Genomic DNA, 27,523 nt, shown 5'->3' on the forward strand with positions numbered 1-27,523 from the left:
CTCCGAGTAATAAAATCTAAGTGGCGAAGGAGAGAGACATCGTCGGTAGGAATGGTACCGTAAGGACCAATCTGCTGATCGACAAACTCAACTGCATCAAAGTCAGGGACATCAAGGTTGAAAGGCTCAGTTGTTTTTTGTTTTTTGTTTGGAAGAGCATCAGAAGTAGCAACAGAAACTTGAGGAGGATCAGCCAAATGAACCCGGGGAGTAGGGATTACCTTCCTCACCCCCGGCGAGTTCGGTATGGCCGGCTTCGACTGAACCTGAGATGATCCCTCACTGGCCACCTTAGCTGAGACGTTTTGAGCTGCAGTGGCCTTTCTTGCCCTCTTAAAGGCCTTCATGGATTCCTTATTCTTAATCATCTCTGCAAACAAAACATCACAGCAGGAAACCAAGTTACAAATAAAAAAAGAGCTCGTAAAGAAATAAACTCAACAAAAAAAGAAAGCCAAAATTGAACACTACCCAGCTCATCTCGAAGGAGTGAGGGGTCCCCTAAGAATTTCTTGGTATCAAGATAGGGAGGCTCTCCCCAATTCTCCTCTAACACAGTCACAAAGGCCTGCTCGACCTCGTCCAACATTTCCCAGGAATACCTCGACACAACAACCTTCTTTTGCCACTCTAAAGGAAAAGTGAGCTCATCATTCTCATCCAGAAAAAAGGGGCGAGCTCCTTCAACAGCTCGGACCTTGAAGAAATAGTTCTTAAAATCACGAAACGACTCGTCATACATATAAAAAACTTTCTTCCCTTGCGAAGCTCGGAAAGAAACCCAGGCAGCCTTTTTCTTCACTTCCCCAGGTTTTGTCAAGACAAACAAATAAAAGAAAAGGAATTGCGAAGCAGGGACGTCAAACTCACGACACAGCAATTGAAAGATCTTTATAAAACCCTAAGAATTGGGGTGAAGTTGGGATGGAGCTACATTGCAAGACCACAACAGATTGGTCTCAAAAGGAGTAAAAGGAATGGTGATATTCATCTGGCCAAAAAAGTAATCGTATGCATAGAAAAAAGGACGGTCTCTAGCAACTCGAGTAGAGAAACAAACTCTCTCTTCAGGAGTGGGGGGTACAAGCTCATAATTTTTTTCCTCACTACCACTACTACAAACCCTATGAAACTACCTAAGCTGCTGAAAAAATTCGGAATCAACCAAAGAAACACACAAAAGAACCATCGAATCCACCCAATCAGCCATGCCCTCAGGGACTTGGGAAGATTTCTCAACAATGTTCTTGCGGGAAGACATGAGGTCAACTAGTCCTACAGCAAGAAAAGAAGAAAATAAATTACTAACCCAAACATCTCCGATAAAGTCAAAAACAAACCATATCAGAACAGTTCGGACAAGAATGACACAGAGCAATACAAGCAACAAAAGAAAACCCCAGGACCCACACTAAAGATCCATGGGCACCTTTTGGAGGCAAGATATGGAACAAGGATTCAGAAAAACCTACAAGCTCACATACATCCTAACAGAAAAACAATAAACCTCTCTTTTGTGATCTGCAACTAAAGCGACACTCCGAAAAGAAAAGCTGCGAGCCACAAATCGAGCAAAGTCATCAAAATAAACTACCTTCCAGACTCGCCACCCCAGTTTCAATCAACAAACGAAGCTACTAAGCAAAAGAATATCATCAAAGACGCAACCCTGTCCTCAGAGAAATAAAATTCCCCCAAACGAAGTAAAGTCAAAACAAGCACCGATTTTCTCTTACAAAAGTTCAGCAGCAAGAAAAAGATACTAATAGGGCAAAAATCAAGTGGCAATCTTTGCAGAAGTAAACAAATGCAGTTTTCGAGTATCAAAAAACAACCAGAAGCAAGCAGCAAAACATGCAAAGCCCTAAAAAGACTTTACAGAAGTACTAGGAGTACGCATAAAGACGAAAAAGAGGCCAAAAAATACATCACAATGACGAACAAACACAAAGACCACAGAAAGGTTCAAACTTTTCAACATATATTCATAATCAAAGTTTTACCAGGAAAATGATGAACAAGAAAGTAAGAAAAAACTAACCTGAAAAAAGCAGAAAGCCTCGAGAGAAAGTTGAAAAGAAGAGCAGAATCTGGAATCGCCCTTCCACAGCCAGGAGGAAACAATAACCAAGCAATGTCGCAAGGAAAGAGGCGAAAGCTACAAACCCCAGGTGAAAACAGAAAGAGACAAAGAACAGGGAGATTACGGAGAAGAGAAACCGTTTTTCTAAAATGTGAAATTCAAAATAAAGAGGCTAAGAGAAACGGGGCAATTAAAACCAATTAATGAGGGCATTAAACCCTCGCACGTTCCCAAGAACAGAGTGCTAATACAAAAGCGCGCGCTTTCAGAAGAAAACGTTCCACATTCAAAAAAGAAGATTCTACAAAGAAAGAAGTCGACAAATGCTCGAGTTCGGCTTCACCTAAGAAGGATCGAAGTCCTAAGACTAAGACTTGATCTCAAAAATAAAAGACCGAGCTTGAGCAGGGGTACTGTTCATACCCTAGGTCGAGCTGTCCGACCCGGGATGATTAGTGACAAGGCGACCGACCTCTTCAGGTCCGACTATCCGACCTCTTCTCAAAGAGATTGGCCAAATTGACACGAAAGCCCAATAAAGGGCCCAAATAGAGGAACACGACCCACATTCAAAGGCAGTCCAAGCCTATAGAGATAAAGGCGGTTCCCTTATATAATCTGACCTCACCCAAAGATAAGATAAGATAAGATAACTAACTTATCTTACCTAAAAAGGTCAGCCTACAACCATTATAAATACACTGGAGCACCCAGGTATAACTCATACTTTGATTCTACAAAAAACCTGCTTAATACCCTTGCTAACTTAAGCATTGGAGTCCCTTGCAGGTACCACCACCCTCCGGTGACGAAGGATCAGCAGTGCGGCCAGCCCCACAAGTCGGACACGACAGCTCCGGCCGCCGCCCACCAGTCGGACACGTCATCTCCGACCAGCACAGAAGATCTCGTCCGAGATCGATCTACAGTTTCAGGTAACCCCCTTCCTTCCTCTTCTCACTGCATCGGGGCCAGCGTCTTCCCTGTATTCAAGCCAACATTAGTGAGGGTGTGTAAAGAAGAAAGTAACAGAATTTAACAGTTTCCAAAGCCACCAAGTTTACCAAGATCAATTCAACCCTTTGCAAAGAAGTTGTAAAGATGAATGGAACATTAACATTTTATATAGTGATGTTGCATACCAAATGACATGAACGAGACTTCCAGTAGATTCTCCAAGTGTGTTTTTGCAAAGAGTTCCGGTAAGTAGTTCCCCTTTTTCAATTCTGACCATAGTATCCCCTTCGTTATCATTATGCCAGCTAGAATACCTAGTTAAATTTATTTGCTTGGGAATAATAAGATTGAAAACTTGTTTCCCAGTCCACAATGATTCTGGCTTCAATATTGCTGGTGTAGGAACATTTCTGTCGAAATCTTCCCACCACATTAGAATGTTCATAAATACATCCTTTAAAAAAGAAAATGGAAATTAAATTTTTTTTGTAAATTAAAATTCTTTGTTTGGTTAATAATTATACAAAATGTTTTAAAAGCCAAGCAAGTAGAAAACCATATCCAAAGGACAACCTTTCAATATTATATGGAGTTACAGTCTCAGGGTATGTAAGGTTCAAAGCAATACTTCATGGCACTCCGAGTTCATCAATGTTAATGTTTGGGTCTGGTGTAATAACCGTTCGAGCAGAAAAATCAACTCTTTTCCCATCAAATTTTCTCTAATCCGACCTTCTTTGGCTTTAAGCCTGCTATAAATTGATTTGATAGGCCTTCCTGTTCTTTGAGTAGAAAAGAAGTGTGAGAAGAGGAAGGGGAAGAGGGGTGGGTGTCCTCCGGAAGTGGTAATTGTCGCAGCGAAGGTGAGAAGAAGAGGGTGATGGTAAAGAGTTGAAGAAAGGGGATTGGGGGAGGGGTGGGAGAAGAGACCGAAGAGATGCTAGGAAGTGGGTAGGGTGGGGTTTTGATTTTTTTTAATATTATTTTTATTAATAATGAAAGATAATTTGGTCAAAAAATATAACTAAAGTAGAAAAAGACGATTTTTTAAAGTTTTGTAATGTTGAGGATGATTTTAATAACAAAAAAGGGTCGGAGACGAATTTGATTTTCGCCTTAGACCTTAAAGACGAAATTAGTACTTAACCTTTATGATTTTATAACATTAATAAATAGTTTTATGAAATAAAAGACACGCCATTGTCACTCAATGAAAATAAAAGAACCATTTGTCTCTAATATGTATCTCTTCTAATATTTTAGATACTTGAATAATTAAAAAAAAAACCATTAATAAGCTTCAAAATGAATATTATAAGTACATTATTGGCTTCTTATTGAAAAATGAATATTATTCAAGGATAATTTTTCCTTTAATTAAATTATAAAAATAATGTAACTATAAAAGCAGTTAAAAAACAAAATCAATATTAATTTCAAAGCAAAAGAAAAGTTAATAGATAAGTGAGGAGTGATGGACCGTGTGTGTGTGTTGGCTCCTCTACACCTGATGAATTGTCATTGAACTTTTTTAAAAAGATCAAAATGGTTTTCTTCTCTTTCTTCTTTCATTTATTGGTACACTTTATTGGATAATTAAAGTGTAGCAATTAGAATCTTTTTGTTTTTTATGTATTTTAGAATTAAAAATGTGCGGTAGCTCGGGTATCGGACGGTTCAGGAAGGTCCTTCGGTTGGTAAGGTGGGGTATCGCCTGGTTCTGAGTTGCGAGGTTGGAGCTGGAGTAACCGACGTTCCGAGATCTTGGTGTGGAGAGAGGGGGTGCCACTTGCAAAGACACTCCGACGCTCTAGTCAGTCAGGTGTGCAGGCGAAAAGTGGGAAAAAGTGATGTATGTGACGTACCTTGGGGGAGGGGTAGGACCCTCCCCATATATACCATGTCAGGAGTGGGCCCCGTGAGGGCAGACCCACCTTCCTCGAAACTTCCCAATACAGCTGTAGCAGAGAGCTGTAAAGGACGTGTGTCCAGGTCAGTTGGTGAGTGTCTCGCGCCCGACCGTTCGGGTTGGGTGGCCTATGGGTCGGGTCGGCCCGCATATCGTTTGGGTCGGGCCGTAGCAGTGTCCCCAATGCGCCAACAATGATCGTGAGGACCGTTGGTGGCGTGTTATGTTTTCTACTGTGTCGCTAGGTCGGCCACTCGTGGAGAGGACGTGCCTCTTGCGCGCGTGTCTGTTTGTTGCTGGGGATAACCTTTTGTCGTCTCGTTCTACGCGCCAGGAATTTAATGCTCATAACGAGTTATTTCAAAATCCTGTGCGCAAAGACTGTTTTGCCCTTGCCCTTCGCGCTTCTTGAGTCAGTTTCTTGATCCGTTAGTCAGTTTTTGTATTTCATTCCTACTTCAGTGCCTGGTTCTTTCTACTTCCATCTTCTTCCCTCTCAAATTTCCTACTGCAATTTCTGTATCCTTGTGCATTCGCTCCTTCTTACTTCCTTTCGAATCTCTGCAACTATCCTGGTAAGCACTCATCCCTCACTCTTTGTTCCATGTTTGTTTTATCTTCACTGTCTGTGCTCCTGTATGCATGCTGTTCTTCTGATTTGACTTGTATGTTGAATGACATTAGTGTCAGGTAGGTGCATTAGGGGGGTTACCATTCCAGGGCATTAGCTTTTAGGCTTTTACTTAAGATTTGCTTCGGCCATGCTTGGTTGTAGTTGTTGAATAAGCAAATTGTAGTTTCTGGACCTTTTTCGAACTCCCAACCTCGTAGACTAACCGAGTGGTGCTCCACTGTAGGTATGGCCCCATGTCACGTTTCACGAGCTTCCGCCTCAAGCGCGGCTTAAGACCGGTATGCTTGGGTGACTTCCGACGTAAAGGACTCCGCAAACCAAATGGGTGAGGAGGAGCTGACCGAGTTCCGTCAAGTCGAGCACTTGTGCGGCGGGACCGACGAGGAGTCTAACTACGACGTTTTCGTCCTTGCCCCTAACGAACGATTATACGAAGTCAACCTCCACTCCCCCCGAATTGTCGATTGGATCTGGTTCTACAAGGTGATATTTACCCAATTGGGGGTTCGCATTCCTTTCTCTCCTTTTCAAATGGCGCTCCTTAACCGATGCTCCGTGGCGCCGTCGCAGTTGCATCCGAACAGTTGGGCTTCCATCCGCTGTTTCGAGATGGTGTGTGAATATCTAGAGCTGCCGGTGTCCGTGGACGTGTTTCTTTACCTCTTTACCCTTACGAATCCTTCCAAAGAAGGGAAAGCAAGAAAGGGGTTTATGTCCTTCTGATCTGCCCAGGGTCGAAGGATTTTTGGCTTGTTCGAGGACTCTTACCACGGGTTCAAGGATAAGTACTTCAAGGTGCGCCCAGTCAAACGTCGCCACCCCTTCTGGCTGTCGTTGGAGGGGCATCGCCTCATCCTGACATGTTGGAGTTTCGGAGCGGGGTCCAATACCTTTATTAAGGTAACATACAAAGGAATGTCCTCTGTGAACAAAAAAATTGCCGATGTGTTGTTGGCTGTTTTTGGGAAAAACCATGTGAACCCCCATCTCCTTATGGGTGACCGGGAGGTCGCTAGAAATTATATTTATGAGTAGCTTTAACTTGCATTTCTTGCGCTATTGTTGCTTTGATTCGTTATGACGATTTCACGACTAACCCGTTTCACTATTTTGCTGTAGTGGGAATGTCTGCCGAAGTGACCGGTCTTGAAAATTTATATAATACCTTTCGGGCTGGCGACAGCGATGAGGAGACGGATGAGGGAAATCAAGAGGCCCCACCCAAAAATAACGAGAATCAGGTGGTGCCTCCTCCCCATGATGTCGAGATGTCGGCTCAAAGTGCTGATGGGGCGCGTGTTTCTCCCATCCCAGAAGAGGTCGTCGGTACTAGCGAGGGCTCGACTTCCAATCCACAATTTGAGGAGGATGATGTGAAGGTTATCCACAACCCAAAGAGGAAGAAGTCGTCCTCCAGTCCTGAAGGAGCCCTCACTGTGATGGAGAGGAACTTCGATGCCAGGAACTTTATAGACTCCCAGTTGCTTCCCGGCACGGAGGAATATTTCCATGGCTCGGATCTTCCTGGGCAGGTGAGGATGATGTACCGTTCTCTCCTTCGTGGCGCCGCCATAGTCAGGAAGGCCGAGTTTGAGCTGTCGGGAATGCAGTTGGTGCAGAGGAGGCTCGAGTCCTCTGTTAAGGCCAACAATCAATTTAAGATGCAAGTTGAAACACTTCGGGAACAGCTGTCCAAAGCAGAGGAGAAGCTCAAAGCTGCCGAGGAGAAGGCCACAGCCGCCGAGGAAAAATTGAAGACTTCTGATGCAGCTGTTTCCCGGCTAACTGAGCGGGAGCTGACTCTGGAGAGCCAACTCAACGCTGCTCAAGGTCGGGTGGCCGCTTTGGAAAAGGAACGCGACGAGGCCGCCTCATTGGCCAAGACTGCTCAATCCGAAGCTGAAGAATTTAATAAGAAGTACAAAGAGACCGTGAAACAGCGGAAGAGCGCCATCCTGATGACTGAAGAGGCCCTTAAAGCCGAAGTGAAGCTCGTTGCTTCTGACTTCGACACGTCGGCAATAGGTGTTTTCAAAACAATCAAGGATGGCAAGATTGTCGATATGCCGAAGAAGTGATCTCTGTACTCTTGTATGAATCTTGTAATTTTTTGTTTCTGTAGACCTTGTCACGTAGTTTGGTAAACTTTGTTGTTGTGCTCGTTGGATCTTACATATGTAAACTACTTTAGTAGTCGTTTGGTCGGCTTATGATTACTGTTTTTTCCCGCTTACTCGGCAGTGCATTTTCGTTCTATTTTATTACCGTTTTGTTAGTATTGGCTTGTCGCTTGTGTTTGTTTACCGTTGCGTTGGCAGTTTGACGAAGCCAAGTCGTGGCTTTATTATTGCTATAGCCGTTTGTTATGGTGTTAATTTGGTTGGTTTCCGGGGTGATCAGTCCTGGGATACCGTATCGTTGTCTCGTTTAACACGTATCATAAGAAATTTGTTGTTATGGGATGTATAGAAGGGTAAAAGTAAATTTGAACAAGTGAATATTAATCGGCAGTTGAGCAAATCTATGGCAATGATAAATATTTAAAAGAAGTAAATTTTTTGATGATAAAGCGAAACCCGGGTCTTACTGAGCTGGTCAGGCCGCCTACTCGGCGTGTTTGGACTAAGAATAAAACCTTCTTAAGTTACCCGCGTTCCACGTTCTCGGGACTTCCTTGCCGTCGAGTCTTTCCAACTTGTAGGCGCCCTTACCAATCACCTCTTTGACTCTGTAAGGGCCTTCCCAGTTGGCTGCCAGCTTACCTTCCCCCTGAGTCGGCATCCCGATGTCGTTGCGCCGCAGGACCAGGTCATTTTGTTCGAATTCTCTTCTGAGTACTTTGGTGTTGTAGCGCAGGGCCATTCTTTGCTTCAGCGCTGCTTCCGACAAATGGGCCATCTCTCTAGCCTCGTCTACTAGGTCTTTCTCTACAGCTTCCTCTTCTCCTCCCAGAAGCAACCGTGGGCTCGGCTCGCCGACCTCTACGGGTATCATAGCATCCACCCCGTATGTCAGGCGGAACGAGGTTTCTCCTGTGGACGATTGCTGGGTTGTGCGGTAGGACTAGAGGATGGAGGTGAGTTCGTTAGCTCATGCTCCTTTTTTCTTATCAAGCCACTTTTTGAGGCCTAGCAAGATGACCTTATTCGTGGCCTAAACTTGGCTGTTCGTCTGGAGATGTTCCACATATGAGAATTTTTGCTTTATGCCTAAACCGGCGAGGAACTCTGTGAACTTCTTGTCAGTGAACTGCGTCCCGTTATCAAAGATAACGACCTCAGGGATGCCGAATCGAGTTACCACTTGTCTCCACATGAACTTCCGACAATTGGATGAGGATATGCTGGCCAGTGGCTCAGCCTCTATCCACTTGGTATAGTAGTCGATAGCAACTATAATTTACTTGACCTGCCCTGGACCGACCGGGAAGGGTCCCAGGAGGTCGACTCCCCAATGTGAGAAAGGTCGGAAAGACGTCAGTAGGCTTACCTCAGTTGCTGGCGCCCTGTGGAAATTGGCGTTCTCCAGGCACTTGATGCATTTCCTTACGAATTCTTTAGAGTCCTTCATCATCGATGGCCAGTAATACCATACTCTGATGAGCTTTCTTGCTAAAGCTTTGCCCCCGATGTGGTGACCGCATCACCCCTCATGGACCTCTCTGAGCACATAGTCCGTTTGATCGGGATGCAGGCATTTCAACAAAGGTTGGCTGATTCCTTTTTTAAACAATTGGCCCTGTATGATTGCATACTTGGCCGCTTCCCGCCTTATCGTTTGGGCCAGCTTGTCGTCGCTGGAGAGCCTCGCCTTCTCTAGAAAATCAATGATCAGGTCCATCCAAGAGGAATCTGATTGAGTCAGTTGCAAGACCACAGCTGTTTCCTTTACCAAACCTTGAATGAGAGACCGGTTGTCGGCCCCTGGTTTTGTGCTTGCTAGTTTGGACAGAAGGTCTGCCCGTGTGTTCCTTTCTCTCGGAACGTGTTGGATCGTGACCTCCTCGAATTGTTTGCTCAACTCTTTGACCTTCTCCAAATACTTCTGTAACAGTGGATCTCTGGCTTGGTAGGTCCCATTGACCTGAGAGGTAACAACCTGCGAGTCACTACACACCTCTAGCCTTGTGGCTCCGACTTCCCTAGCCAGGATTAAGCCTCCCAGAAGGGCCTCGTACATGATTGTTTGACACTGGAAATTCGAACTTGATCGACTATTCATATATGACCCCCGGCTGGGCTTTCCAAGATGATCTCGGCTCCTCCGAACCTTGTCTACGTGGAGCTTCCACCGTATGCTCGTTGCCTCGGTTGGGTCTCCCGTTACTTTTACCAGGAAATCAGCCATGGCCTGCGCTTTAATCGCATGCCTGGTGTTCACATCCTGGGTCGAGCTATCCGATTCGGGATGTTTAGTAACAAAGCGACCGACCTCTTCAGGTCAGGCTATCCGACCTCTTTTCAAAGAGCTCGGTCAAATCGACAGGAAATTCCAAAAAGGGGCCCAACTTAAGTAATACGACCCAAATCCAAAGGCATCCCAAGTCTACAGAGAGAAGGGCGGTTCCCTTGAAGATAAGCTGACCTCACTCAAAGATAAGATAAGATAAAGATAAAATAACTAACTTATCTTATCTAAAGAAGGTCACTCCATACTATTATAAATACACTAGAGCACCTAGGTATAACTCCCTCTGATTCTACATAAAAACCTGCTAATACCCTTGCTAACTTAAGCATCGGAGTCCCTTGCAGGTACTCCCTACCCTCCGGTGACAAGGGATCAGCAGAGCAGCTAGATCAACACGTCGGACACGACAGCTCCGGCCGCCACGCACCAGCCGGACACATCATCTCTGACTAGCACAGAAGATCTCGTCTGAGATCGACCTACAGTTTCAAGTAACCCTCGGAACATTGGCGCCGTTGTCGGGGACCTTGGAAGTCATCCCATCACCATGGCGGACGACCATGACAACGACCACGATTCAGATCTAGAGGACAGAACACCACACAAAAACGCGGGCAATACGCTGAAAGATACCCCGGAATCTAACGGGGACAAAAACTCATCAAATCTGGGAGTGATAGAAGCGCTTCAAGATCGTTTAAAGCAACTTGAGAAAAAAACCCAGCACTAACGAGAAATTGGGAAGGATCTACAAAGAGAGGTAAGGCGACGCCGAGAATTAGAAGATAAACTTCTAAAACTCGAAACCGATCTCAAAGCCAAAGCTACTCGGTCCACCCCTGAGAATAACTCTCGCAAGGATCAAGATCCATTCACTAGGAAAATCATGAAAATCAAAATCCCTAAGGATTTCAAACTTCTGGATATGACTTTGTACGATGGCACTACAGATCCCAACCATCACCTCAGCAATTTTAGAAGTAGAATGTACCTCACCGACGCCTTGGATGCAGTTCGCTGCAAAACTTTTCCAACGACTCTCACAAAGACAGCAATCAGATGGTTCGACAACCTACCTCCGAAGTCCATCTCAAGCTTTGATGACTTAGCCAAAAAGTTCCTGGCCAGATTCTCCATCCAAAAAGATAAGGCTAAGCACGCCCCCAGCCTATTAGGAATCAAGCAAGGAGATCGGGAAAGCCTTCGCAACTACATGGAAAGATTCAACAAAACATGCCTAGACATACAAAGCCTACCAACAGAGGCCGCCATCATGGGCCTCATCAATGGCCTAAGAGAGGGACCTTTTAGCCAATCTATATCAAAGAAGTACCCCACATCTCTGGACGAAGTGCAGAAACGAGCGGAGAAATACATCAACATGGAAAAAAAATTCTCGACTAGGAGAAACCTCAAAATCTGGATTCACCTACCAAGACAAAGACAAAGAGTCCAAAAAGAAGGAAGATTGACAAGGAAAAAAAATTAAAAAATATCATAATTACACCCCCCTCTTAGGGTGTCCCTGGTGGATGTTTACAAAGAAGTCTGCCACACAGAAAAAATACCCCCAGCTCGACCACTCAAAGGCAAAAGAGGAGGAGAAAACCGAAATGAATATTGTGAATACCATCGAGTCCATGGGCACTCCACCAACGAATGCTTTGACTTAAAAAATGTCATAGAAAAATTAGTGAGAGAAGAAAAACTAGATCGGTATCTGGCCACTCGGGACGATGAGCAAAGAAAAAGGAGAAGAGACGAGGAGGTTGGGAGAACCGAGCGATCACCTCGTACACCAGAAAGACATGTCCATATGATACACGGAGGATTCGCAGGAGGAGGAATCTCCAAATCATCTCAAAAAAGATATCTCAAAGAAGTATATCATATCGAAGGAAAGGAGGAAGCACCCGACATCCCCGCAATTACGTTTACCAAAGAAGATGCATCCGGCATCATCTCAGGACACGATGATCCCATGGTCATCACCATTATACTGGCAAATGCAAATCTCCACCGCACACTGATAAACCAAGGGAGCTCCGCCGACATCTTATTCAAAACTGTCTTCGACAAGCTCGGCCTGGAAGATAAAGAACTCAAAGCATATCCAAACAGCCTGTTCGGACTGGGAGACACTCCAGTGCAACCACTGGGATACGTCCCGCTACACACAACCTTTGGAAAAGGAAACCAATCCAGAACACTCAAAATAGACTACATCGTGGTCGACGTGAGTTCAGCCTACAACGCCCTAATAGGTCAGACAACATTAAATCAACTCGGCGCAATAGTTTCAACTCCACATCTATGCATGAAATTCCCAACTGCAGAAGGGATAGCTACGATAAAAGCAGATAAGAAGATGGCGCGCCGCTGTTATAACGAAAGTCTAAACCTCAGAGGCAGAGGAGAAAAATTCCACACAATCGAACTCGGTAGAGTTTAGAGGCAAGAAGAACTACGTCCACAACCTGAAGGCGAAATAGAGAAAGCCCAGATCGGAGACATCCCGGACAAAACAACCAATATTGGCACGACTCTAAAAGGAGATATAAAAGAATCACTCATACAGTTTTTACGAGACAACGTCGACCTCTTTGCGTGGAAGGCTGCAGACATGCCAGGCATAGACCCCGAGTTAATGTATCATAAGCTAGCAGTCTACCCTGGATCTCGTCCAGTACAACAGAGGCGTAGAAAGCTCGGACCCGAAAGATCCCAAGCTGTGGAAGAGCAGGTACAAGCTCTACTGGAGGCAGGATTCATAAGAGAAATCAAGTACCCACTATGGTTAGCTAATGTCGTCTTGGTGAAAAAATCAAACGGGAAGTGGCGAATGTGCACCGACTATACAGATCTCAACAAAGCCTGCCCAAAAGACCCTTATCCACTACCAAGTATCGACGCTCTGGTAGATGCCTCCTCTGGATATAAATACCTCTCGTTTATGGATGCATATTCCGGATACAATTAAATCCCCATGTATCCACCCGATCATGAAAAAACCTCGTTTTTAACACCAAAAGCAAATTACTGCTACATTGTGATGTCTTTTGGTCTCAAGAATGCGGGAGCTACTTATCAAAGGCTAATGAATAAAGTCTTTTCAGATCATATCAGAAAAGTCATGGAAGTCTACGTGGACGACATGTTAATAAAAACACAAAGTGAAGAGACATTATTGTCCAACCTGATCCAAGTGTTCGACACTATAAGGAAGCATGGCATGCGACTCAATCCTGCAAAATGCACATTTGCAGAAGAAGCAGGCAAGTTCTTAGGTTTTATGCTCACACAAAGAGGAATTGAGGCAAATCCAGATAAATGCCAGGCCATACTCAACATGAAGAGCCCAACTTGCGTCAAAGAGATACAACAACTCAACGGGAGACTGGCAGCCTTATCCAGATTCCTAGCAGGATCAGCGATAAGATCTCTTCCCTTCTATGCTACTCTAAGGAAAAGAAAGAAGTTCGAATGGAAAATGGAGTGCGAACAAGCCTTCCAATATTTCAAAAGATTTCTAGGACGGCCACCTATCCTATCTCGGCCACGAGAAGAAAAACCACTCATATTATACCTCGCGGTAGGGAGTCGGACAGTAGCCTCGGCACTAGTTCGAGAAGAGGACAGTGGGAAACAACCCGTATATTTCATCAGTAAAGCATTACAAGGATCTGAGCTGAACTACCAAAAATAGAAAAGTTTGCCTATGCTCTCATACTAACATCTCGACGACTTCGCCCGTACTTCCAAGCTCACACCATTAAGGTTCGGACCAACCAACCCATAAAAGGGATATTGCAGAAAACAGATCTAGCAGGCAGAATTTTACAATGGGCAGTCGAGTTATCCGAGTTCGACCTCCAATATGAAGCTCGGATAGCCATCAAATCACAGTATTTAGCCGACTTCATTGCAGAATTTACAGACACCCCAGAAACCCCCACAGAATGGAATCTCTACGTGGACAGTTCCTCGAATAAGACAGGAAGCGGCGCAGGTGTGATAATTGAAAGTAATCAAGGAACCCAAATCGAACTCTCTCTCAAATTCGGGTTCCCTGCCTCAAACAACTAGGCGGAATATGAGGCACTACTAACTGGTTTAAAGCTGGCTAAAGAGGTCGGAGCTCAAAGACTCATTATCTTCAGCGACTCACAAGTGATCACTTCACAAATAACGGGGAGCTACCAAGCCAAGGACCCCAATATGAAAAAGTTCCTGGGTAAAACCAGAGAACGGCTCGGACAAATCCGGGAATATGAGATCCGCCACATACCCCGCGAACAGAATGCCCAAGCTGATGCACTCTCAAAACTAGCCAGAACCAAACCAGGAGGCAACAATAGAAGCCTTATCCAGAAAATTCTACAGAACCCGTCAATCTCGGAAGAGGAAAAAGTCCTAGCCATAACAGGTCTAGATCAAGGATGGATGACTCCTATAATTAACTACCTCAAAACAGAAACACTTCCTACAGATGAGAAGGAGGCAAAAAGGTTAAAACGGGAGACACAATACTACACTATCATAAACAATACTCTATACAAAAGAGGAATTTCAATACCATTGTTAAAATGTGTACCGACTTCCAACACGAAGGAAGTTCTAGAAGAAATACACAGTGGCATCTGTGGCAATCATCTCGGAGCACAAGCGCTCACCAAAAAAGTACTCCGGACAGGATTTTATTGGCCAACTCTACAAAAGGAGGCCACAGAGTTCGTAAAGACATGTCCACAATGTCAAAAACATGCCAACTTTCACATCGCCCCGCTAGAGGAGCTCATCATCGTAACCTCACATTGGCCATTTGCAAAATGGGGACTCGACCTTCTCGGACCCTTTCCTCAGGGATCGGGACAAATTAAATTCCTCATAGTAGGGGTAGACTATTTCACAAAGTGGATCGAGGCAGAACCCCTAGCTAACGCTACTGCTCAAAGAAGTCGAAAATTTCTATATAGGAACATCGTCACAAAGTTCGGGGTCCCATACTCCATCACCATGGACAATGGCACCCAATTCACAGATGCAGGCTTCAGAAAATTATAGCCGACTTAAACATAAAGCACCAGTTCACTTCCGTCGAACATTCCCAAGCCAATGGACAAGCCGAAGCTGCCAACAAAGTCATATTGGCTGGGCTAAAATGGAGATTACAAGACGCAAAGGGAGCTTGGGCCGAAGAACTCCCACAAGTCCTATGGGCATATCGAACAACGCCATATTCCACCACAAAGGAATCACCCTTTCGATTAGCATACGGAACGGAGGCAATAATCCCAGTAGAGATCGAGGAAGGGTCGCCTAGAGTGGTTCATTACAATGAAGAAGCCAACTCCCAACTTCAAAGGGAAGAGCTCGACCAACTTCCGGAAATCCAAGAAAGAGCTCAGATCAGGGAAGAAGCACTAAAACGTCGAATGGCTTCCAGATATAATCAAAAGGTAGTGCCAAGAGGTTTTGCTGAGAATGATCTCATCCTAATCCGAAATGATATCGGAACAACTCGACCCGAAGAAAGAAAGCTGGCAGCAAACTGGAAAGGACCCTACTGAGTCATAGAAGTACTTGGGAAGGGCTACTACAGACTGTCCGAACTCGAGGGGCGAGAGCTTCCCAGGTCATGGCACGCCTGCAATCTAAGAAGGTACTATAGCTAGGAATGGTAAGGGATCTCAGCATAAGGTGTACTCTTTTTCCTGAAAAGGTTTTTTAATGAGGCACCAAGTTGAGATCCACAAATTATCCGACTCAAAAGGATAAAAACTCCACATGTACATATTTGCATTTTTTTTTAAATAAAATATGTTTAGATATTCGACAAATGCTCAAGCCGCATTAATCTGAAACATTCATCGTCCGATTATAAAGCAACAGATCGGCAGAAAGTGAAAATCGAATTCACTGCATGATCACGATAAAGATCAGCAGAGATGAAAACCAAATTCATCTCAAGGTCGATTAAACAAGCATTGAACTCACCTTCTACAAATCGGTAAAGATGAAAACAAAATAATGCAAGAAGTTATCGAAAGTGATCCAGAGAAAAGACCTGACGAGGTCTTAATGGATTGCTAAATAATAACTTAAAGACTGGCCGACGTTAAGAAGTCGGACCAAGTCAAACCAAGTTATAAATAAACCCTGGAAAGAGGTCTGGCCAACCCTATAAAAGAGGATTACTTTAACTTAGAAGGGATCGATATGACGAAGTCGGCCCAAAACATAATAGTTATAAAAGTAATCCCTGAAAGAGACCTGAACAAGGTCCAAGAAAGAGGATTACAAAATAACTTAGAAGAGCCCAACGCGAAGAAGTCGATCCAAAACATAAAGCTACAAAAATAATCCCTGAAAGAGACCTAAAAAGGGGTCCAAAAAGAGGATTATCAACAACAGCTCGGACAAAACCGACATATTGAAATCGGCGACTTCAGCGTTATACAACAAAAAGTTCCAACACTCCCAAAAAAAAAAATAGAAAGGTGGCAAGACAAGTGTAGACAGACGTGATATAAAAACTGCTAGCTATAATAATGGCAAGCTTCAGAGGCCACCAAAATCAGCCCCAAAAGCTTGAAAACTGCTTTGTTTTTCAAAATAAAGTTGCTAAACAAGCAACTAAGAGAGTGTCAACAGTCAGCAAAATACCATTTACAAAAAATAAACAGTTCAAAAGCCCACAGACAGGGTCATACACAAATAACTAAAGAGAATCCAGAGGTTTCCCAGAAGCAGCATCAACATGGGGCGAAGGAGGACGAGTCTGGAGGGGCACAGCATCCACCATCCCGTCATCTCGATTCAATATCTGACAGTCAGGCTCGGGCACGGGATGACTAATCCCGCCAGGAGGAGCTGAAGAAGTCGGCACAACAGTGGCTTTGGCAACTGGCACAGGCAGAGGTTCAACATCGTTGTCATCAAGGTCGTCAGGAACAATCTTGCCCTCCTTCACGACATTGTCCAGGCTGAAAAGAGTAAGGTCGATCTCGGGAGTAAGAACTCGAACTTGCTCCTTCAGATTCTCATAAGCAGCATTTACGCTGCCCACAAGGTGACCCTAGAGCTCAGCATAGTCAACCCGGACAGACTCCAACTCTTCTCTGAGATGCATTACTTCACGGTAGGATGTGACATAGCTGTCCTTGTGCCTCAATGCCGTGTCCTCAGCCGACTTCACGGAAGCCGCCAAGGCCATAGAACTAGCCTTTTCACCCTCTAATTCTTTCTCCACCTTCGCCAACTTTACCTCCAGCTTCTCCTTCAAACCTCTTATTCTATCAAACTCCGCCTTAGCCTCAAGCATGAAAGATTTTGTAGCATGAACCGGGATACCCTGAGCAGTTCGAAAAAGAGCCGCACCCATATGAGCCATCTTCACACTACTTCTAGTTATGAACTCCAGGTGATGAAGAATGGACACATCATCCATTGAAAGACCTCCATAGGGGGCAATCTGTTGGTCGACAAACTCGACGGCATCAAAATCAGGGGCATCAAGGTTAAAAGGCTCAGATGTTTTTTGCTTTTTCGGAGGAGGAGCGTCAGCACCAGCAGCTGAAGTTTGTGGAGGGTCAGTCAGACGAACTCGGAGAGTAGGGATCACCCTCCTCGGCCCAGGTGAACTCGGCACGGATGGCTTCGATTGAACCTGGGATGATCCCTCTCCGGCCGCTTTGGCCGAGATGTTTTGGGCGACAGTAGCCTTCCTGGCCCTCTTGAAGGCCTTCATATATTCATTATTTTTCATCATATCTGCAAGCAACACATAACAGTGAGAAATCAAGTTACAAATCAGAAAAAAGCTTGCAGAAAATAAAATCAACAGACAAAGAAAGGAAATCGATCACTACCCAGCTCAGCTCGGAGAAGTGAGGGGTTCCCTAAGAATTTCTTGGTATCAAGATAGGGAGGCTCCCCCCAATTCTCCTCCAACACAGTCACAAAGGCCTACTCGACCTCGTCAACCATCTCCTATGAATACCTCGACACAACAACGTTCTTTTGCCACTCTAAAGAAAAAGTGGGCTCATCATTCTCATCCAGAAAAAGGGCCAAGCTCCTTCAACAGCTCGGACCTTTAAGAAATAGTTCTTAAAATCACGAAACGATTCGTCATACATAGAAAAAACTTTCTTTCCTTGCGAAGCTCAGAAAGAAACCTAGGCAGCCTTTTTCTTCACTACCCCAGGTTTTGTCAAGACAAACAAATAAAAGAAAAGGGATTGCGAGGCAGGGACGTCAAGTTTACGACACAACAATTGAAAGATCTTTATAAAGCCCCAAGAATTAGGGTGAAGTTGGGATGGAGCTACATTGCAAGACCATAACAGATTGGTCTCAAAAGGAGTAAAAGGAATGGTGATGCTCATCTGGCCAAAGAAGAAATCGTATGCATAGAAAAAAAGACGGTCTTCAGCAACTCGAGTAGAGAAACAAACTCTCTCTTCAGAAGTAGGGGGTACAAGCTCATAATTCTTTTCCCCACTATCACTATTACAAACCCTATGATATTGCCTAAGCTGCTGACAAAATTCAGAATCAACCAAATAAACACATAAAAGAACCATCGAATCCACCCAATAAGCCATGCCCTCAGGGACTTGAGAAGATGTTTCAACAATGTTCTTGCGAGAAGACATGAGGTCAACTAGTCCTACAGCAAGAAAAGAAGAAAATGGATTACTAACCCAAACATCTCGGATAAAGTCAAAACCCATATCAGAACAACTCGGATAAGCATGACACCAGAGCAATACAAGCAATGAAAGAAAACCCCAGGACCCACACTAAAGATCCAGGGGCATCCTTTGGAGGCAACTTATGGAACAAGAACTCAGGGAAACCTACAAGTCTACATCTCTACACATCTTAACAGGAAGATAACACTCTGAGAAGAAAGCTACGAGCTACAAATCAAATAAAGTCATCAAAATAACTACCTCCCAAATTCACAGTCACAGACGGAACTACCAAACAACGAAAGTATCAACAAGAAGTCATCAAAGACGCCACCTTTTTTAGAAAATAAACACCCCAAACAAACAAGCCACTAGAAAAAATCGTTACTTTCTACAAAGGATCATCAATAAAATCATCAACAGAGCGAAAGTCATCAAAAGGAGCAACCTTCTGGGCAAAGTAAAACAGGTTCATAAAAAACCAAAAAAACATGCAGCACAGGGAGAAGCGAGCACGACAATGCAAAAAGATTCAAGCTTTCCAAACATGCATTCAAAACCAAAACTTTAACAAGAACCGAAGGAAAAAACAACAAAAGAAGCACAAAGAAAGAAAAATCAACCTGAACGAAGGAAGAAGCTTCGAAGGAGATTGAAAATGGAAAGACGGAATCGCCCAGAAAATCGCCGAATGACGCCGCAACGCAAGAAAGGCAAAGTGTAGGCAAAAACAGAAAGCGAGAGAGTGAAGGGAGAAGTTACAAAGAAAAACGGAGAAAATAAACCGTTTCTGATTGCAAAATTCAAAATAAAAAGCCAAGGGAAACAGGGCAATTAAAACCAATTAATGAAGGTATTAAACCCTCGCACGTTCCCAATAACAGAGCGCTGATATAAAAGCGCGCGCTTTTAAAGGAAAACGTTCCACATTCAAAAAATTTCGACAAGGAAAGAAATCGACAAATGCTCGAGTTCGGCTTCACTAGAGAAGGATCGAAGTCAAGGACTCGACCTCAAAAAAGAAGACCGAGCTCAAGCAGGGGCACTGTTCACACCCTGGGTCGAGCTATCCGATCCGGGATGTTCAGTAACAAAGCGACCGACCTCTTCAGGTCAGGCTATCCGACCTCTTCTCAAAGAGCTCGGTCAAATTGACAGGAAAGTCCAAAAGGGGCCCAACTTAAGGAATACGACCCAAATCCAAAGGCATCCCAAGCCTACAGAGAGAAAGGCGGTTCCCTTGAAGATAAGCTGACTTCACTCAAAGATAAGATAAGATAAAGATAAAATAACTAACTTATCTTATCTAAAGAAGGTCACTCCACACTATTATAAATACACTAGAGCATCCAGGTATAACTCATACTCTGATTCTACATAAAAACCTGCTAATATCCTTGCTAACTTAAGCATCGGAGTCCCTTGCAGGTACCCCCACCCTCCGGTGACAAGGGATCAGCAGAGCAGCTAGATCAACACGTCGGACACGACAGCTCCGGTCGCCACGCACCAGCTGGACACATCATCTTTGACCAGCACAGAAGATCTCGTCCGAGATCGACCTACAGTTTCAAGTAACCCTCGAACACCTAGGTTCATATTGCAAGTCATACTGGGATAGCTCGATAGCCCAAGTCATCATTCTTCCCGCTAAGTTGGGTTTCTGGAGTACCTAGCGGATTCCCTGGTCTGTCCTCACGACCACTTGATGACCCTGGAAGTATTGTCGTAATCTACAGGAAGAGGTCAGGAGCGCAAGTGCCAACTTCTCTAATTTACTGTATCTCAATTCTACTCCTTGCAGTGCTTTGCTCATGAAGTAAATTGGCTGTTGGGTTTTTCCTTCTTCTCGCACTAAAACCGCTGCCATCGCTTCATCCGTTATGGCCAAGTACAGGTATAGCGGTTCTCCGACCATGGGCTTCCCGAGAACGGGTGGTGTTCCGAGGGTTACCTAAAACTGTAGGTCGATCTCGGACGAGATCTTCTGTGCTGGTCGGAGATGACGTGTCCGGCTTGTGGGTGGTGGCCGGAGCTGTCGTGTCCGACTTGTTGAACTGGCGATGCTACTGATCCTTTGTCACCGGAGGGTGGTGGTACCTGCAAGGGACTCCGATGCTTAAGTTAGCAAGGGTATTAAGCAGGTTTTTAGTAGAATCAGAGTATGAGTTATACCTGGGTGCTCCAGTGTATTTATAATAGTGTGGAGTGACCTTTCTGGAGATAAGATAGTTATCTTATCTTATCTTATCTTATCTTTGAGTGAAGTCATCTTATCTTCAAGGAAACCGCCCTTATCTCTATAGGCTTGGGCTGCCTTTGGATTTGGGTCGTGTTCCTCTGTTTGGGCCTTTTTTGGGCTTTTCCTGGTGATTTGGGCTCTTTGAGAAGAGGTCAGATAGTAATGACCTGAAGAGGTCGGTCGACTTGTCGTCAAGCAACCTGGGTCGGACAGCTCAACCCAGGGTATAAACAGTTCCCCTGCTCCAGTGTGGTCTTCCTTTTGAGGTCGAGTCCTTAGTTTCAGAACTTCAATCCTTCTCTGGAGAAGCCGAGCTCGAGCATTTGTTGATCTCTTTTTATAGAGCTTCTTTTTGAATGCGGAACGTTTTTCCTTTACCTCTTTCATTTTTGAAAACATGCGTTCCTTGCTTTGGGAACGTGCGAGGGTTTTTAATGCCCCATTAACTCCTTAATGTTCCGTTTCTTTTGCCTCCCGCTTTCATTTTGAATTACACCAAAGCTTTTTCTGTTTCTCTTTCTCTTGCTTGCTGTAACTTCCCCTTTTCTCTTTTATTCTTCTGTTTCATTTGCGACTCTTCGTTCTCTTGTCTTCATGCTCTCCTTGGAAGTGATCATTGGGATGGGCTCGCCGTTTGTTTCCGTCTTCGTTGCCTTCTTACTTTACAGGTTTGTCCTCTTTTCTTCTTCTTTCTTTCCGTACTTACTTTATGCTTGAAAAGTTTTGATTTTGCTTGGTTTTATGTTAGAAAGCTTGAATCTTTTTTACGTTTGTCGTGCATCTGATTATCACTGCAATGTGTGCTCTGGGAGTTTCTTCGATTTTGAATGATCCTTTTTTATGTTTTTAGGGTTTTTGCATGCCGTTATTGTTTTTGATTTGTATCCTTTGATTTTGAGGCTTATGAACTGCATGTCGTGACTGAGGCTTACGAATCTGCTTGATTCTGAAAAATATTGCGCCTTTGATGACTTCCATTGTCCTGTTTTGATGTTGATAGTTTTCTTTGCTGATAGATTCGTAAAAGATAACGATTTTCTGATGACTTTTTGATTTGCGATTTTCTTCTCGGAGTTTTGTTGGAAGAGGGTTATTTTCTTTGTTGAGAGATTTGTTGGAATGCAGCCTTGTAGATTTTTATGAGTCCTTACTCTGTTACTGCCTCCAAAGGATGCCCCTGGACCTTGGTGTACGTCTTGGGGTTTTTCTTTTACTGTTTGTATGCTTGAGTCATGTTTGTCTGAGCTGATTTCTTTGATTTTGCTCGAGCTGCTTTGGTTAGTAATCCATTTTTCTTTTTCTTGCTGTAGGACTAGTTGACCATGTCTTCTCGTAAAAATATTGTTGAGACGTCCTCCAAGGTCCCCGAGAGTATGTTCGATTGGCTGGACTCCCTCGTTCTGATGTGTTTTTCAATAGTTAATTCCGAGTACCTTGTGGAACTTAAAAAATATCACCAGATCTGTAGTCGTAAAGATCAGGAGAAAAACTATGAATTGGTAGCGCCTGACTCCGATGAAAGGGTTTACTTTCCTTCTCTGACCCAGGGAGAACGTCCCTTCTTCTATGCCTACGATTATTTTTTCAGCCAGCTGAACATTACTTTTCGTTTTACCTCTTTTGAGACCGACTTATTGTGGTCGTGTAATGTAGCTCCATCCCAGCTCCATCCGAACTCCTGGGGCTTTATCAAGATCTTTCAGTTGCTTTTCCAAGAGTTGGATGTCACACCTTCTCAAACTCTCTTTCTATATCTTTTTGTTTTGACCAAGCCTGGGATTACCAAAAAGAAAGCTTCTTGGGTTTCTTTCAGGTCTGCCCAAGGGCACAAAGTGTTTTCTATGTACGATGAGTCTTCCCCTTATGTTGGCAAAAGAAAGTTGTAGCATCTAGATATACGTGGGAGATGCTTGATGAGGTTGAGTAGGCTTTCGTGACTTTGTTGGAAGGGATTTGGGGACAACCTTCTCATCTTAACACAAAGAGATATTTAGGAGACCCTTCCCTTGTTTGAGCTGAGCTGGGTAGTGGTCGACTTCTTTTTACTTTGGCTTACTTTGTTTTTTGTTTCTATTTCTTCCAGCTTTGCAACTTGTTTTGTTGTATTTTTCAGAAATGGTTAAAAATAAGGACTCCATGAGGGCCTTAAGAAGGCGAGAAAGGCTACAGCTGCCCAGAATATCTCGACCAAGGTGGCTGAGGGAGGATCCTCTCATGTTCCTCCAAAACAGCCGATATCAAGCTCTTCTTGGCCGAGGAAGATGATTCCTACTCCTCGGGTCCACTTGATTGATCCTCCCAAGGCTTCTGCTGCTACCTCTTCTCCTACTATCGTTCCTCCTCCAAAAAGACAGAGGACTGTCGAACCCTTCAATCTGGATGCCCCCGACTTTGATGCTGTCGGATTTGTTGATCAACAAATTGCTCCTTATGGTGTTGTTCCTACCGACGATGTATCCATTCTTCGTCATTTGGACTGCATCACTCGGAGTAGTATAAAGATGGCTCATATGGGGGCAGCGCTATTTCGGACTGCCCAGGATGTTCCAGTTCACGCGACAAAGGCTTTTATGCAGGAGGATAAGTCTGAATATGACAGAATTAAGGGATTGAAGGAGGAGCTCGAGGTGAAGGTGGCGAAGTTGGAAAAAGAGTTGGAGGGTGAAAAGGCTCGAGCTACTACTGCGGAGGCTTCTGCGAACTTGGCTGAGGAGACGGCACATAAGCATATGGAGAGCTATGTCCTAGCCTATGGTGAGATAATAGAGCTCAGGGAGAGGTTGAAATCTTCCCAGGCCGACTATACCGAGCTCCAGGGTCACCTTGTAGGTAGTGTAAATGCTGCTTATGAGAATTTGAAAGCTCAGGTTCGAGTTCTTGTGTCCGAGCTCGACCTTACCCTGTTCAGCTTAGACAACACTGTAGTGGATGGTAAGATTGTCCCTGATGGCTCGGATGATGATGATGTGGATGTAGACCCTCCTCCTGTGCCATCTGTCAAAGCCTCTGTTGTCCCGCCTTCTTCAATTCCCACAGCTGAGGTCGGCCAGCCCAAGTCCGACCCTGATGTCCAGATCCTGAACCGGGATGATGGGATGGTAGATGCAGTACCCCTTCAGACTCGTCCTCCTTCACCTCGAGATACTGCTACTGGGGAGTCTTTGGATCCTTTATAATTTTTCTTTGATGTATTGTGTATAGCCTGGCCTGTGGACTTTTGAACTCTTTATTTTGTAGCTTGTGACTTTGACTTGGTTATTTTGGTTGCTTTTCTATGGCAACTTTATTTTTAGAAAAAACAAAGTAGTTTCTTAGGCTCTTGGGGTCGACTTCAAGTGGCCTCTTGAGTCCGTTATTATAACAACCTTGTTTCTTTTGTGATATGTTTGTCTGCGTCTTTTTTGACACTTTCTGGAATATTGAGAGTGTTGGAATCTTGCTGTCCGACCTTTGATTGCCTTTGTGCTTTATTTCTTGCTTTTAGTTGAAGCTAGCTTTGTTCAACTAGTCTTCTTCGCATTCTTTGATACAATACTTGTAGATTGATTTTATTGAGGTCATGATTTTCTGGGTCCGACTTGGGCTCCTTGTAGCGCATGCCTTCTGTCGGCCGACTTCTTCATCTTGGTCTGTTCGTAGTTATTTCTAGTAATCCATTTTGTTCGGACCTTGTCAGGTCTCTTTTTATGGATTACTTATTTATAACTTTTTGTAGCTTTGTCGGGCCGACTTCGTCATGTCAGTCCCTTCTAAGTTATTTTTAGAAATCCATATTATTTGGACCTTGGTCAGGTCTCTTTTATGGATTACTTTTTATAACTTTTGTGGTTTTGTCGGGCCGACTTCATCATGTCAGTCCCTTCTAAGTTATTTATAGTAATTCATATTATTTGGACCTTGGTCAGGTCTCTTTTATGGATTACTTTTTATAACTTTTGTGGTTTTGTCGGGCCGACTTCATCATGTCGGTCCCTTCTAAGTTATTTCTAGTAATCCTCTTTTTTAGGGCTGGCCAGGCCTCTTTCTAGGGATTTACTTTTTATAACTTTTTGTTGTTGTAGTCGACTGGTCCGACTTCTTTATGTCGGTTTGTTGTTAAGTTATTTTTAGCAACCCATTTTTATTAAGATCTCGTCAGGTCATTTCCTATGGATCACTTTTGATAACTTCTTGCATTATTCTGTTTTTGCCGCTTTTTATCTTGCCAATTTTGTAGAAATTGAGTTTGATCCTCGTTTGGTCGACCTTTGATGAATTAGGTTTTCATCTTCGTTGATCTTTATCGTGATCGAGCAGTGAATTTCTTTTCACTTTTTGCCGATCTGTCGCTTTATAATCGGGTGATGAATTTTTGCGTTTCAGATTAATGCATCTTGATAAAAGGATTTGTAGAAAATCTAAAAAATTTTATTCAAAATATAAAATATGCAAATATATACATGTGGGTGTTTTACCCCTCTAAGTCAGGTAGTTCATAGATCTTGGCTTGGTACCTCGTTAAAAAACCTTTTTCAGGAAAAAGAGTGCACCTTATCCTAAGATCTTTATTACCTCCTAACTGTAATACCTTCTTAAGTTGCAGGTGTGCCGTGACCTTGGAAACTCCCCGCCTTCGAGTTCGGACAGCCTGTAGTAGCCCTTTCCGAGTACTTCTATGACTCGTTAGGGTCCTTTCCAATTTGCTGCCAGCTTTCCTTCTCCAGGTCGACTTGTTCCGATATCATTTTGGTTTAGGACGAGGTCATTCTCGGTAAAACCTCGCTGTACTACCTTTTGATTGTATCTTGAAGCCATTTGACATTTTAACGCCTCTTCCTTGATCCGAGCTCTTTCTCGAATTTCTGGAAGTAGGTCGAGTTCTTCCCTTTGAAGTTGGGAGTTGGCCTCTTCACTGTAGTAGATCACTCTGAGCGATCCTTCTTCGACCTCCACTGGGATCATTGCCTCCATTCCGTAAGCTAATCGGAAAGGTGATTCCTTTGTGGTGGAGTGTAGAGTTGTTCGATATGCCCATAGGACTTGTGGGAGCTCTTCGGCCCAGGCTCCCTTTGCATCCTGTAATCTCCGTTTTAGCCCGGCTAATATAACTTTATTGGCAGCTTCTACCTGTCCATTGGCTTGGAGATGTTCTACGGATGTGAATTGGTGCTTTATTTTCAAGTCGGCCACCAATTTTCTGAAGCCTGCGTATGTAAATTGAGTGCCATTGTCTGTGGTGATGGAGTATGGAACCCCAAACATTGTGACAATATTTCTATATAGGAATTTTTTACTTCTTTGAGCAGTGGCGTTAGCTAGGGGTTCTGCCTCAATCCATTTTGTAAAATAGTTTACCCCGACGATGAGGAACTTGACTTATCCTGATCCTTGAGGGAAGGGCCCAAGGAGGTCGAGTCCCCATTTTGCAAATGGCCATGGTGAGGTTATGCTGATGAGCTCCTCTGGTGGAGCGATGTGAAAATTAGCATGTTTCTGACATGGTGGACATATTTTTACGAATTTTGTTGCTTCTTTTTGTAAAGTTGGCCAATAGAATCCGGCTCGGAGTACTTTTTTGGTGAGAGCTTGTGCTCCGAGATGGTTGTCACAGATGCCACTGTGTATTTCTTCTAAAACTTCCTTAGTGTTGGAAGTCGGCACACATTTTAATAGTGGTGTTGAAATCCCTCTCTTGTATTGAGTATTGTTTATGATGGTGTAGTATTGTGCCTCCTGTTTTAACCTCTTTGCCTCCTTCTTATCTGTGAGGAGTGTTTCTGTTTTGAGGTAGTTAATTATAGGAGTCATCCATCCTTGATCCAGACTTATTATGGATAGGACCTTTTCTTCTTCCGAGACTGACGGGTTTTGTAGTATCTCCTGGATGAGGCTTCTATTGTTGCCCCCTGGTTTGGTGCTGGCTAGTTTTGAGAGTGCATCAGCTCGAGCATTCTATTCCCGAGGTATGTGGCGGACCTCATACTCTTCGAGTTGTCCGAGCTGTTCTTTGGTTTTGTCCAAGTACTTTTTCATGGTGGGATCCTTGGCTTGGTAGCTCCCTGCTATTTGTGAGGTGACTACTTGTGAGTCGCTAAAGATGATAAGTTTTTGGGCTCCGATCTCTTTAGCCAGCTTCAAACCAACTAGTAATGCCTCATATTCGGCTTGGTTGTTCGAAGCAGGGAACCTGAATTTGAGGGAAAGTTCAACTTGGGTTCCCTAGTTGCTTTCAATTATCACACCTGCGCCACTTTCGGTTTTGTTTGAGGAACCGTCTATGTAGAGATTCTATTCTGTCGGGAATTTCGGGATGTCTGTAAACTCTGCAATGAAGTCAGCCAGATACTGTGATTTGATGGCTGTCCGAGCTTCATATTGAAGGTCAAATTTGGACAACTCAACTGCCCATTGTAAGATTCTTCCTGCTAGGTCTGTTTTCTGCAGAATACCTTTTATGGGCTGGTTGGTCCGAACCTTGATGATATGGGCTTGGAAATATGGGCGAAGTCGTCGAGACATCAGTATGAGAGCATAGGCGATTTCTATTTTTTGGTAGTTCAGTTCAGACCTTTATAGTGCCTTGCTGATGAAGTATATAGGTTGTTGTCCA

Source organism: Arachis ipaensis, chromosome B3, assembly GCF_059453495.1.
Source record: "Arachis ipaensis isolate K30076 ecotype BB chromosome B3, ASM5945349v1, whole genome shotgun sequence".
Taxonomy (NCBI): Eukaryota; Viridiplantae; Streptophyta; class Magnoliopsida; order Fabales; family Fabaceae; genus Arachis; species Arachis ipaensis.